The sequence below is a fragment of the Callorhinus ursinus genome, unplaced genomic scaffold (assembly GCF_003265705.2).
Source record: "Callorhinus ursinus isolate GAN/ISIS: 27379988/994484 unplaced genomic scaffold, GSC_fseal_2.0 scaffold1, whole genome shotgun sequence".
In the NCBI taxonomy this organism is placed as follows: Eukaryota; Metazoa; Chordata; class Mammalia; order Carnivora; family Otariidae; genus Callorhinus; species Callorhinus ursinus.
Genome location: NW_027397063.1, coordinates 128,557,074 through 128,572,652, shown reverse-complemented (window position 1 = coordinate 128,572,652; position 15,579 = coordinate 128,557,074). Strand labels below are relative to the sequence as shown.

The window sequence follows — 15,579 nt, the reverse complement described above, 5'->3', positions numbered from 1 at the left end:
ATGACAGAGAGAGAGAGAATGAGAGGGGTGAGGGTCAGAGGGAGAAGCAGACTCCCTGCTGAGCAGGGAGCCCGATGCGGAACTCGATCCCGGGACTCCAGGATCATGACCTGAGCTTTTTTTTTCATATTCCATGAAGCTTTTATTCCAATCAGGAACTAATCAAATCTATACCAGTCTAAAAATAGTAAAAAGGCCCTCAGTCCATCTAGGGTGGGGACGAAAGTGGGGGAGGGAGAGCATCCAACATGGCACCTCAAGAGAGGGGCTGGACATTGTCTTGGCAGCAGGACCAAGCAGAAGGAGGCTTGCTGAGTGTAGGGTAGGAAGGGCACTGCCTGGCAGGCTGAGCCTGTCCGCCTGTCCCTACAAAGCAGGCAGAGACCCCAAGGACTACTCATGTGGCCACCTGCCCCAGAAGAAGCCAATACCTAGTCTGAACTCCCTTATCAGCAAGTCCAAATCTTCACGGTGCTATCGATACACAGTCCCTCAGAAGAGCCAGCTCTGGGCACAGCATTACAGTCACATTGCCCTGGTGACACAGCAGCATGTGCAGATCATGTTGCTCCCACTTCAGACTCTTAATCTTGTCTGCCAAACCACTTCCCACCATGAATCTTCCCCATTTCAGAACAGGCACCACCATTCCCCCAACAGACTTTAACCTGATAATTTCTCCCCTTCCTCTAACATTCCCCCCCTCAACTCTGCCATCTATCTATCAGCTTGTCAATTCTCCTTCAAAAAATACACCTCCAATTTCCCTCATTCCACCCTTACTGCTACCACCCTAAACCAGATGACCATCCTCTCTTACCTGGATGACTATCAGCTCCAATCTTATGCCTTGCTCCTCCAGTCTAACAGCCAGAACAATCTTTGTAACAGCCAAACTCTAGTGGATTTGGCCCCAGCCTCATTCTTCAACCTTCTCTTGTGCCACAGTATTCCTCTGCCCACTCCCCACTGCCCTTCAATCCAGCCACACCAGACTTCCTCCAGTTCCCTGAACACCAGAGCACATACCTGCTTTAGAGTCTCTGCACATGCAGCGTGGTATGCCAAAAGTCCTGCACATCTTACGTAGTTAGCACCTTTTATTCATTTCACCTCCTTAGAAAAGCCTTCCAAACCCAAGGTACAAGTAGAACCCCGCTCTAAAACTCATCCCTTGTTTGTTTTCTTCATAGTAATTACTATCTGTTATGTCTCTATACCTGTTTCCCCTTTCTGTAAGGCAGTTTTGGGTTTTCTTAAAGTACAAGTTCCTGTCTATCTTCACAGGTGAAACATAAACTCCACAAAGGCTGGAGATCCATTTTGTTTTGTTTATAACTGCAACGCCATTATCCAGCACAATGCTGATCACATAATGGGCCCTTAGAAAATATTTGTTTAATGGAAAATGAATATTAATCTCAAAACACACTCTACTCAGCTTATTTTACTATTCACTTAACTTAGTAATAGTCATTTTCTGAACATACCAGTACCTTACACATTCTTATTCAAGAATGTAATTTTATTTTGTTGTTTCCCAGGCCCCAATACCATTTTAAGCCTATTCATAGGCTTCCCTATTAATCTCTGACCAGTTGCTTTGTCAAACATGGAGGTTATTCCCATCCCTGTGACAAATCCTTACCCCTTAACAATGTGCAAAATGCATTTGTGCTCTATCCCACCCTAATTCTAATAAGCACTTTGAGATGCTTAACCTAAGCTGACAGGGAACAGTATCTCAATAGATCCCCCCTCCTTTCCAAGGCTCCAGCAGACTATGGGGTGTCAATCCCAACAGTCCTTGACTATGTATAACGTATAAAGTCCATGTTGTAAACACACAAATAACAACTTAAGCCTGCCTAATCTCTTACCTAGCAAGTGTGCTTACTCAAATATAGTCTTTATTTTGTAGATCAGTCAAAATTCTCCAGGTGGATCCCCCAGCTGATGGGCCTGACCATGGAGCGGAATGTCACTGGGGACATTTACATGTATGTGTGCAAATGAATGTACATATATCCAACTGAACATCTATCTCTGACTACCTTCTATACAGAAGACTGAAAATCTGCTCCACCAAAATTTACCATCTCCGAAATCCACAGTAAGGAGTCCCCAACTGGCTGATTACAAAGCTATACTCAATTTGGCTATGTCCCACTCCTAATCCCTAACTTTTTTCTTTTTGAAGTTTCCAGTATTAACTTGTTATTTTTATTATAATATTTCCTAAATGAATATAAACATAAAGCCAACAATACGTTTCTGGTATTTATAGCTCATAGATTAAAAACATGAAAGTAAATACAAACACAATAACATCTTTAACAAATTTTAAATTAATAGTGCTAGCTTCATATTTCGGGCAACACTGCTTTGCTGAAACTAAATAAGTTTCTTTTATATACCAATATCATAATTAATTCATTTAAGAACGTACACCAAAATGTACACCATGAAAATTTGGAAAACAAAGTTTTTTTCAAATTAAGTTTTTGTTTTAATTCCAGTACAGTTAACATACAGTGTTGTATTAGTTTCAGGTGTACAGTATGGTGACTCAACACCTCCACACATCATTACTCAGGGCCCATCCTAAGTATACTCTTAATGCTCTTCACCTATTTCACCCTCCCACCCTATCTCCCCTCTGACATGCTTTATTTTAAAGCAGTACCCTCAGTTAAAGTTATTTTTTCAACAAGAATATTTTTTACTTGAAGCATACTTCAGAATATATGGTTCTAATATAAAAAACAGTGCATCAAGAAAAATACATTGCACATCTTCTTCAAGTACACACCGAAGAATGCCCTGGTTAAATCGCATAAAAAGAGGGCGGCTGGCTGGTTCAGTCAGCAGAGCACGCAACACTTGATCTCAGGGTCGTGAGTTCAAGCTCCTCGTTGGGTATAGCGCTTACTTTAAAAAAAAAAAAAAAAAAAGATATACTCAAACTCCTAACTTCTTAAAATGATGGCACCAGGGGAATGAAAGACTATTTCAAGTGTGGAAAACGATGACATTAGAAACCACGTACAACTCCGTTTCTCTATAAAAAAAATTCTGTCACCAACCAACCCATTAACCCACACCTCTAGTGAGCTCAAAAACCAGGACTGTTTAACAGCTTTTCCCTGCTTGCAAGTTGGACACATCTAGCCTACACATAATTCAAAGAAGGAGAATAAACCAATTTTAGCTAACAACCATATGATAACTGATAAATATTTACTGTGTTTTATTACACCTTTATTTACATATTTGAGGAGGCTACCCTGAATTTAGTACTTAAAACATTTTGTCCATTATAATATATTCAGAATACATGTGATTCATATTCTATGGCTTTTAAATACTATGTTATTTTCACCTCACTCTACATAGTGACTTACTGATTTTCCATTAATACGGATTAAGAACAGAGTAAGTCTGCTACATAAATATTAGACACTACTTCCAATGCTGCATTTGGAGTCCATTTTACCTTTCAGGCAAAGCTAACTTACAAAAATGAGGTTCTTTTGGTACTACAATAACTAAAGCCACCTGGAGATAATCCAAGCCATTTGGATAGTGCCAGAAGTGCTTTACACCCATTCAAATTTAGAACAAAGTGCATAAGCATTTGTTTCAGTGTATTAAGAAATCATCCAAGGCAAAATATCTATTATGAGAACTCTAAAAATTTCTCAAGGATCTGACAATGCAACAGGATAGTAAGAGATAATTATTTTGTCCTCTCGTAAAACTTGTCTGTCCCAATGAATGGATAAAGAAGATGTGGTCTATATATACAATGGAATATTACTCAGCCATCAAAAGGAATGAAATCCTGCCATTTGCCACGACGTGGATGGAACTAGAGGGTACTATGCTAAGAGAAATAAGTCAATCAGAGAAAGACAATTATCATATGATCTCACTGACATGTGGAATTTAAGAAACAAAACAGAGGAAGAGAGGAAAAAACAAAACAAGATGAAACCAGAGAGGGAGAGAAAGACTCTTAATCATAGGAAACAAACTGAGGGTTGCTGCAGGGGAGGGGGGTAGAGGGGTGAGGTAACTGGGTGATGGACATTAAGGAGGGCACATGATGTAATGAGCACTGGGTATTATATAAGACTGATGAATCACTGACCCCTACCTCTGAAACTAATAATATATATTAATTGAATTTAAATTTAAAAAATACATATTACAAAAAAATAAAATAAAAATGAAACTTCTTTAGTCATTAAATCAAGGATGCATTGTTAGAATTAAAAATTACTATTACTGGGGCACGTGGGTGGTTCAGTCGTTAAGAGTATGCCTTCGGCTCAGGTCATGATCTCAGGGTCCTGGGATCGAGCCCCACATCGGGCTCCCTGCTCAGTGGGAAGCCTGCTTCTCCCTCTCCCACTTCCCCTGCTTGTGTTCCCTCTCTCGCTGTGTCTCTCTGTCAAATAAATAAATAAAATCTTTTTAAAAAATTACTATTACTGTATTTCTGTAAGGTAATAAAATATTTCTTTAAAAAAAAAACTTGTCTGTCCCTTCTACCTCAAATCCCAATTATTGGCAAAGTAGGATCATAACACTGTTTAGTATCATTTATAAACCAGGCTGTTGCCAGATATTTACTTAAGTGATACACAAGGGCTTGGCCAGGAAGGGCAAATCTTTAATCTTAGATTGGAGAATGCGTCAACTCAAAAAGAACTGAGAGAGACTATTCCTATCCCATCCTGCCTTACCCTACTCAAGGCGGTTAACTCCCAAGCTCCTACAGTTCTACTTTCCCAGATTCTAGGCCATCTCATCCTGCTGTGGCAGGCTCAGATTAATACAAGTCCCCCTGCTGCAGAACCCGTTACTCACTACTTAGCCACCTGAAATCCAAAGACTGCTCCATTTGCCTGCTAACTTGAGCCTAATACTGAAATGTCAATTGCTGAAAACAATAAGCAGTTTTGCCACTCCTCAGAAACTTTGTCCTAGCTTCAGGCAAGGATTATCCTCCAGCACTTGCAGTTGAATTTGTCACCTTCTTTCAGTTCACCACTTGGATGCAGGTCCCGGCACATTCTGCTCTGATGCATTAGGCCACAGAATTTTGCCCTACCTACAGACATGACAGTCATCTTTTCATACTACTGGACCAAAGTTTTAAAATGAATGTCTCAATCAGTGGTCATAAATGAAACAGGCAGTCCACATGTATATATAAAGAGCAATGGTAGTTTTTTTAGTGTACTCTGTCATTTGAAATCTTTAAAACTTTGAATTTTCTTTTAATCCTAAGATTTACTAGCTCATAGAATAGTTACATTAGGAAAACACAACCCCAAAAAACCCACAAATTTTCTTCATTAATCCTTTTTCAATTTCTAAGGATGAAAATATTTTTTCAGAACCAAAGGAAAGAGGGGGAAACCATGAGGATCCCAGTTTGTTACACAGTTTCACAGTCTTGAAGGTATGTATACTGACCAAATAATTATTCAAGAAATTTGCATTAGACGATTAACTTAATTTTTATTAGAACTTTATCAACAGTAATATTTTTATTTAACTATGTCTGAGAAGTGGTGTTTATGAAACAACATGTAATAATCTGGGACCTACCAAACTAATGGATATTAATTTATGTCCCTAAGCCCCATGCCAGGCTCTTATTTCCTCATGTTCTTCGTATATTGTCCTTTTTGTATAAATTTAAAAGTTATGAGTAAAGAAGAAAATAAAAGCCTCACTTACTAATTTAGATATGGAACTGATAACAAATAGATAAGCTGCTTTAAATATATCAATAAACGGCATAAATCACACACTACATATTCCAAAAGGACAAAAATGAGAGGGAAAATGAGTCACAATCCATAGGTGAAGAGGATAAAGGTGATAAAAATATACTTCATTTGTCTAGGGTCCAGCAGCTGAGAAATACCATTCTAATACTATTTCACATCTGATACCTGAAAATCCCTCTGAAATAAGCAAAAAGATTCATTTTTAATTCCTCCAGAGATGAAGCAGGTATTACTTCCTAAAGTCATCCGTTATTTCTCTGGACAGCTCTGACTGAAGATGAAGCCTTTTTATCAAGAAGAAAATGGATTCCTTCTAATTTAACACAGCAGTGCTAGTTCTACTCCCTATAATCACACAGAATAAAATTAATCTCTCCCCCATTTTATGGCTCTGAAAACAGTTGAAACACAGCTATGGTGGCCCCCTCACTTCTCCAGACAAAACAACTCCAATACCTTTCCAATGGACTTCATAATCATGGATAAAAATTCTCCATTTTCCCTGTTTGCATTAATTATAACTAAATTTTCTGAGCCCATAAGACATATCCATCCTATCAATGAAATAAGCAACACAGTGAACTCTCAGATCTGAATGCTAGTCCCAGCTTTCTCGTTAAACTGCACATGGGAGGTGCCACTTTCTCTCTGGGCTTGAGAATGCCAGACCATACATATGCTTTCCAGTTTCAATATATTATGAATCCATCTAAAAACAGTAATTTGCAATATTGCTTTTATTTTGTTAAAAAGTTAAAAATAAATATTTACCCAGTACTTTGTAATATATTCATAAAGACCTTTTACTTAACTATGGGAACTACATGTGATGATCTAAAAATAGCAGTATTTAAAAATCCTTGACACTTAAAATACAATGGTGGCTGGTGGGAAGAAAGGAGAGAAGGGGGACAAGTACTTACGTGGTATAATTACATAACTACAAGCACAATTTAAAAAGGTCAAAATTTACCTAAAATGGAAATTAAGCATAAATTTAAGCTTGAGAAGTTCTTGTCTTTCTAGATCTGTGGTATGTAATACAATAGTTACTCATCACATATAGCTATCTAAATTTAAATTAAGCAAAATTAGAAGTTCATTTACTAAGTGAGATTAGCCACCTTTCAAGTACTAAACAGCCATATATGGCTAGTAGCCACTGTACTGAACACAGATAGAAAACACTTATATCATAGAAAAAGTTCTACTGGAGCAGTGCTATTCTAGACAGATTCACCTCTATCTATTTTGCAAATGAAAGACCTGCCTAGCAAAGTCTCAAAAACAGTTGGCCTCTAAAGTCAGAAACGCCAAAACTGAAATCCTAATTCTGCCACTTACTTACTATGTGACCTTGGACAAGTTACTTAATCTCTCTAAGCCTTTCTTCCCATTTACAAAATACCATCTAAAGCTAATAGATACTAGGTAGTAGATACCTCAAAGTTAGTCATAAAGATGAAAAGAGATAATGCAGGTAAACCATTCCACACACAGCCTCCAACACTGGAAGCATTCAATAGTTGTTAGCTCCCTAGTATAATTATTCACATATGGGTACAATGAACATCAACTAAATGCTAGGATTTGAAATATAGAGACTGAAGAGAGCATTCTCACTCAAGTGAGTAAAATAGATAAAATAGTTGCAACATTTTACAACTCAGGAGAAATGAAAACAGTGCAGTGGGTGTAGAAGTGGAAAGTGCTAGATTCTAGCTGGAGGGAACAGCAGGTGCCAAGGCAGGAACCTTGGCTCTGATGTGCGAGCTATGACTCTCCTTTTGGTCATTTCACATTATTACTAGGCTTCGTCTTCCATACAGGTCAGAGGGGAGAGAGTTTCTACATTCTATGTATTGGAATAGAAAATGAATTCGGGCGGCGCCTGGGCAGCTCAGTCATTAAGTGTCTGCCTTCGGCTCAGGTCATGATCCCCCTGCTCAGCGGGAAGCCTGCTTCTCCCTCTCCCACTCCCCCTGCTTGCGTCCCCTCTCTTGCTGTCTCTCTCTCTGTCACTCTCTCTGTCAAATAAGTAAGTAAATAAATAAATATCTTATACCTTTAAAGCATCCCAGTAAGTCTCTAAACTATGCAGACATCCTTAATAAAAAGTTCTAAATGAACAAAAAACACACTTTGACAACATAAATTTAAAAATCAAAATTTCCATTGTTTTCAAAATAAAATACACCAAAAAAACTATTGTACTTGTTATTTGCAATAACACTTAGTTGATAAAAGATATTTAAGTTGATGAATGTAATAATCACTGTAAAGAAATGCACTGAGTGCACTAAAGAATACAGTTTTCAGGACAACTTAAAAGATAAAACAGCAATGTGAATTAAAATATCATATGTCAGAAAGTAATATGACACTTTCTATCAAAGTGCTTAAGTAATAAATCTGAAATAATAACCAGCTTAAAACTGGGCAAAATAAAATAAGTGATAAAATGTTCTGTTCCTTTTATAAATTATAATATAATCCCAGTGTGATCATTTAACATATGTTTTTTCAGACACATTCTTGTACTGCTCTTAAAACAGCAAAGAATTTTTAAAAAGGAAATAAAATATCAAAGACAGCAAGTAATGGGCGGTAAACTCACTTTATCACTCAACATTTTTCTTTATTATAAAATAAACATTTTAAAATCTATAGTTAAAGGCAGGTATTTTAAAAATTAACATTCTGAAATAAGTAAAAAAAAATAAGAAAGTAAAAAAATTTCTGGTGATTTTATGTAGTTATGTCTTCCCCAGCTCAGTCCTGAAGTAAAGGTACATGACAGCTAACAATTACACCTGAAGTAACAGCACCTTAAGGCTCTATGTTGGCTATGCCCCAGGTGAAGTCAGCCTCAAGGTAAAGGCAAAAAGAAAACATACATATATTTTTGGCAGTAAGGAAGAAGAACACCTTTAAAATCATAAAAAGTACAGAAATGAAAACATAAACAAGCTTGAAACTCTTAATGCCAATGGAATATAAGGTAAGACCATGTTTTCTCATTCTGTCACACTGTACACATACTCCAATTCTATGGCTACCCAACCCACAGGTACTATTCCAAACAATTCTTTAGCTGTTCTAACCATTTAATGCATCTGAAATATTAAAGACTTTTGTCTTAATAAAGTCTATGCAAAACCACTCAACACTGCAGCAATGGAGTCAAGAACTCCTAAGAGTAAATAAAAAATATTCCTCAATTATCTGTACTAAAGAAAGGAGAGAGGAATATGAATAATTCAGTATCCTATATAAGACAGGTCCTCAATGTATATCTAAATTTTATCATGTTAATGACTCCCCAAAAGAGGCATTCCAGCCTTCTGCTAACCAATACACACTGACATCACCTTTCAGTTATTCATAGTGTTTATTTATTAATCATCAGCCTCACTCCAAAAAGACTGATGGGGCTTAAAAAATTTATGTAGTATAAAAGTACAAAATGAAGATACACTTCAAAAACAGTTGGGGGGAAAGGGTAAGAAAATAAAATACAATCAGAGTTGAGACTTCTACACAAAACACAGTTAACGACTAAAGTCAAAAAGTAAAGAAGGCTATTAGCTTCTGGGCAACCAAAGTAAAGAGGAAAGCATTATCAATCTTAAGATTTGCAGAAGCCACAGATATTGGCAGTTTCTGCCAAGAGTATCATCATTCCCTTAGTCTTGGTTCTCCAAGCAGCTATATGTCTTATCTCTTAATTAGTTACAGCCAATTTTTAGGATTAGGAACTATACCGGGATATCTTATTGTAGCCTACACTTGCCCTAGCACAGACCTAATATTAAGCCCTCAATAAATACTAAAATAAACTGTAGGGGAAGGTGACCTAGAATCAGGCTAACTGGGAAAAACCAATTTGGCATTAAAAGTGCAGACATCTGCAAACACTGAGTTAAGAACTGTCAAATGTAAAGAAATTCTTTACCTGAGAAAGTGCCAGTAATAATAATAACACTAACACTAAGATATGTATACCCACAAACATACACACAAGGGAGAGTGGTAGAAATCACTATACTCAAAAAATTCCTTTTCAAAGTGTTTTGGCAAAAAACTGTCTCATGGAATTCAGGAATACAAATCAAACATAATACAAATGATATTTTGGATTGCCTTGCATGTTGATTTTTTTCTTTCTTTACTGAGCCACAAATGACTAGCCACAAATGTAATTTTAAATGTATTTTTCTATCTAGTCACACATGTAAAATAATAAAGGATGGAAGAGTAGAAAACCTGGATTTATATCCAAATCAACTAGTTGTGCAACTCTGAGCAAGTTACTTAACTGCAGGATTCTCAGAGAGTAATTTACAAGACAAAATGACAATCATATATGAAAATCCTTGAAAAGTTAAAATGCCATAAAAAATATTACCACAATAACCAAAAAAGGAAAACAATCAGTGGCAATAATTAGATTTTTGTACTAGAGGTTCTTTACAGAGTTCACTCCTATATAAACGCTATCCCCAATTTCTTTTTCAATGCCTTCTCATTCTGTCGTATAGTTTTGAAAAATGTTAACCCACACAAACACATTTCCCTACATACTGTGTCAGATCTGGAAAATACAATTTCCACTACTAAATGGCTCTCATCAACAGTAGGTGAGACAGTGGTTAGATTTATGTCCAGTCATGGCCTCTCCTATACTGGGAACACCTTAGCTAATGAGTGAAGACAATGAAAAATAAATCAGAGAATTTAAAGTTTCTGATTCAAAACTTACTGCAAAGCTATAATCAAGATTCTGTGTCAATAAAAAGAAAAGAAAGACTATATGGTAGTGGCAGGCATAAGTATAGACATACAGATCAATGGAATAAAATTTAGAGCTCAGAAATAAACCTTCACATTTATAATTCATTGATTTTTCAACAAAGATGTCAAGACTATTCAGTGGTGTTTTCAGCAGATGGTGCTGACATAACGGTATCCACACACACAAAAAATGAATGTGGACCTTTACCTCACACCATAAACAAAATGGATCAGGATCAAAATAAAAAAGCTAAAACTAAAAAACCATGAGAAGAAAAATATACATGTACATCTCTGTAGTACTGGATTAGGCAATGGTTTCTTAGAAGTAACACCACACACACAAACAACAAAAAGAAAAAAACAGGTAAATTAGACTACAACAAAATTTAAACTTTCTGCTTCAAAGATCACTATTAAGAAAGTAAAAAAAAAAACTACCCACAGATTAGGAGAAAATATTTGCAAATCATATACCTATACAGGACTTGTAACCAAAATAAACAAAGAACACTTACAACTCAGCAATAAAGACAAATAATTCAATTTAAAAATGGGCAAAAGATTTGAATAGTCGTTTCTCCAAAGATATAAAAGTGGCCAAAAAGCATATGAAAAGATGGTCAATATCATCAGTATATTCATTAAGATAATGCAAATCAAAACTACAAAGACATATCACTCCATACCTACTAAGATGGTTATCGTCAAAAAGACAGACAAGAACAACTGCCAAGGTTGTGGAGAAACGAACTCTTAAACACTGCTGGTAGGAAGGTAAAATGGTACAGTCACTTTGTAATAAGTCTGGCAGTTCCCCAAAAGGTTAAACGTAGTTACTCTATGACTCAACAATTCTACTCCTAGGTATAAACCCCCAAAAATGAAAACATATGTCCACACAAAATCTTGTACACGAATGTTCACAGCAGCATTATTCATAACAGCCAAAAAGTGGAAACAACCCAAATGTGCATCAACTGATGAATGGATAAATAAAATGTAGTATATCCACACAATGGAATATTACTCAGAGACAAAAAGATAAAAGTACTGATGCACACTACAACATGGACGAACCTTGAAAACATTATGCTTCATGAAAGAAGCTAGTCATAAAAGACCACATCTTATATGATTCCATTAATACAAAATGTCCAGAACAGGCAATTCCATAAGAGACAGAACAAACTGATACCTAGGGCTTAGAGTTGGGAGAGCTGGGAGGAAATGGGAAGGAGTGACTGTTAAAAGGTTTGATGTATCTTTTTGGGGTGATCAAAATGTTGTAAAATTGATTGTGATGGCTAGACAACTCCGTGAATATAGTAAAAGCCACTGAATTTTACGCTTTAAATTACATCTCAATAAAGCCAATTAGTTTTTTTTAAAGTAAAGCAGAGCCTGTGTTCAGTGAGTAGATCATTGAAACATAGCAATAAAAAGTGAAAACAGCTCTTATAACTGAACTACATCTTTTTTAGTATTTCCTCCTTATACTTCTCAATTACTAAATCAAAAATCAAAAGCTAAATGAGTCATTTTATCAGTCTATACTTTCAAAAAGTAGTAAGGATCTCTGTCATTTCCATTCTCATGCCGTTAATACAAACCTGGACACAGATCATGACAGAATTTGCATTTAGTTTCCCTACAATACAAAAGAACAAGTTACCCTTTAGATGACAAAAGTTTTAATTTTAATTTGGAGATTTTTCTAGCTAACTCCCAGTTTCCCTCTAGCATCAAGGAAAGGGAAATGAACATATCAGCACATTTACAGATTCAAGATCTGTGCTTTTGACAATTTGTGAAGAATCATGATAGTCACAACATACAGTCATTTACAAGAGGCAGCAATTTTACCTATTAGGATTCTGTAAGGATGTAACATGAATCTTCCTGGCTACATCCAGCTAAGCTGGTGTGCAAGGAACTGAAATAGTGAGCAATTCTAGTCCAGTAACTCCAATTCAGCTGGCAATACGAAAACATTTACGGATCTGAAGAGACCTCAGAACAGAGCCTTTGCAAATGTCATGGGTCAATTATGTTATCCACCATTAAGAGTTGAAACCAAGCAAAATATATTCTACTACTTACAGGAAATATTCTAAATATACAACCAATTTCACCCAAACTATATATAATTTTCTATGCCAATGGCCCTATAGACCCTCTGATTTTATGAATAGAAACTTTTTTCTTAGATGTATCATAAAGTTTTGTTTTTAAACATTAACTCGGGCTGTAATTGGAAAAAACACAAAGATAATTGAATCCAGTTTTTAAAAAACCGTATTATTGCATTTTTACCTTAAAGACAACAGAAAAAGTGAAAATTGAAAGATATATAGGCATGTTTCCCATAAGAAGAAATAATTCAACCTATTATCAAAGTATTTTGTGAATGCTTTAAAAATATTTAGATTAAAAAAAATTTTAGATTCATTCAAAACCTGAGAGAAAAAATTAAACAATACCACAGCAGTTCCCCTAAAAATGCCTTACATAAACATATCCATCTACACTGAATGATATAATTCAGAAAGCCTTTATATTCCCACCATGTCTAAATGACAGACTCACAGAATACTTACACACATCCTAGTTCCTCCCATATAATTCCAAGAATTGCTTAACCGGGCATCACATAGGAGATGCACCAAAATTCAGAGATGCCATCTTTAACCTGACAAATACACACAACTGGGCTGTACTAGTCTGTTAAGTTTCCAGAAAATAAGGTAAACCACACTCTAAGTGGAATGTGACACACAACCACCCCCACTGAGACAATAACAGATAAAATGCCTGTTCCAATCTGTCTAAACAGGTAAACCCATAGATGTTCCCTCATACATAATCTTATCTGTGATAGTGAGCTAACAACTACCCAGGCAACCAAAAAGGCAGGATTTAGAGAGGCCTGTGTGCTGGTAAAGGTAATAACAAAGAGAGTACTAGGGGAATGTGATTTTGACTCCCTCTACTAGGCAGATAACTTTAATTTAGTATATTTCTATAAATTAATTCATTAATTTCTATAAATTAAGTCATTAGGACACAGATGAAGGCAGCACAGAACTTTTAAAAATCAACCACAAAAGCACTATTAACTTTTTGCCAAAAATAAGTCAAACAAAAATTACGCTCTAACTTCTCTTTCTGAAGATAGTAACCACATTCCCACTGAAATAAAGATGGGCAGATTTACTATAAACCACAATCAAATATTTGACACCAAACAATCCAAAGGCCACAGTAATCCATTTAACAATCACACTGACATCTATATTAAGTAGCACAAGTACATACGGCTTGTAGAACTAATCACCACTTCCCAATCAGCCACAACATAGAGGATCCTTCGCTTGCCAAAGGGGAGCACCACATACATGAAGGTGGATATGATCTTTATCTCTGCCTCATCTGGTTCAATCAACTATTCTGGGATCAAGAAAAGGAGCCAAACCCACTGAATCACAAACCTGGCTTCTAAAGCAAACTTGTTAACTACCCAATCTTCATACCATTAAATGAATTTCCTTGCAAATTCCCACAAGCAGGCAAATTAACCAAAGTAGGTATCTTTCTACAATGTTATATATCAATTATATCTCAATAAAACTGGGGGAAAAAACCAACAAAGTAGGTATCTTTCCTAAAACTTACCAAAGGGCTTATTATGTGTCACATCCACATTTTAAAACGCTTCATTTATAAAGAGTTTACATGACCAGTAATGATACCATTAACTGTGGCTTAATGAAAAAGTAAAACTCCAAATTTCAGACATTATAAACTTTTCTTTTTAACTTTAAATAGAATTGGTTTAATTATTTTAGTTTATTTAAATAATTGCCATTATGTAATTCCTTTCCTCACACTTGTTTTCACGCATGTTTATAACACACTGGTTTAATCAAGCTAAATTATCTGTAGTAAGTCAAAACTAAATTAGACTAATGTATTAGAAAATAATACATCTTATAACAAAGTTGCAGTCTAACCATCCCATAATATTGTACATGGATTTCATTTATTAAAAATGAGCCTTAAACAAGCTCATTAAAACAAAGTAGTTCATTTTGCCGGTAATCTGTTGTCAAAATTTAAGCAAATAAGTATATAAACTAAGTTCATATATTTATCAATTTAGTTGTAAAAAGATTACAAAAATAATATATGTGGTAAAACTATTTTTTTTAAAAGATTCAAACCATTCAAATGAATACTGTCATAAGAAACAAGAGATTTTAGGTTTCATTCAAACTGGAGTTTTTCCAAAATCAATCCATTTCCAAGAATTGGCAACCAAAGCGACCAATGATTTACCATCTGAAAAAGTCTTTGATGTAACAGTCTTAAGTGTGACAAAAAGTATTACTGTTAAACAGTTTTACTTAACAAAGAAATATTTGTTGTATTTGAATAAAAGATTCTTTGATTATTATTGCAAGGGTATATACTGTATAAGACTCTCATGTAAAGAACATTAGATTTACCACAAACATAAAAAGCCTTATTAGAACTTTTCCTACACAAAACAGTTTTCAACTTGCCAAGTATCAAATAGCCATGTGCAAAATTCTCACTTTCATTAATATGTAGAGTTGCTACCTTTGCTTTCACATAAAAATAAGATCAGTAAAATCAGAAATCATACCAAACAATAAATTCTACCTTCATTCAATATTAGCAACATATTCCTGTAATCTGCCCTCTCACCTTCAATCCACAAGACTACCAATTTAAACTATGAAAACTCCATGATGGCCGGGTTCCAACACTGACCTCATATCAAAACAGAAAGAAATGTTTTATATTAGACCAACAGCCAATCTTCCAACTACTGCATCAGACCCAAGATCTAGTATAAGGTAGGAGGTCATTTTTCTCCTCTTCCTCTATCTACCTGTATATCATTAATCATTTCCAGGCAAGCACTATTACTTCTTATAAATAAACTCTGACC

At 35.5% G+C, this 15,579-nt stretch overlaps 1 protein-coding gene across 3 annotated transcripts in view; it reads right to left on the bottom strand.

The window, feature by feature from the left end:
- Window positions 1-15,579, bottom strand: part of LOC112832326 (ubiquitin-conjugating enzyme E2 E2) — a 371,486-nt gene that overhangs the window by 338,642 nt on the left and 17,265 nt on the right. The window lies entirely within an intron of this gene.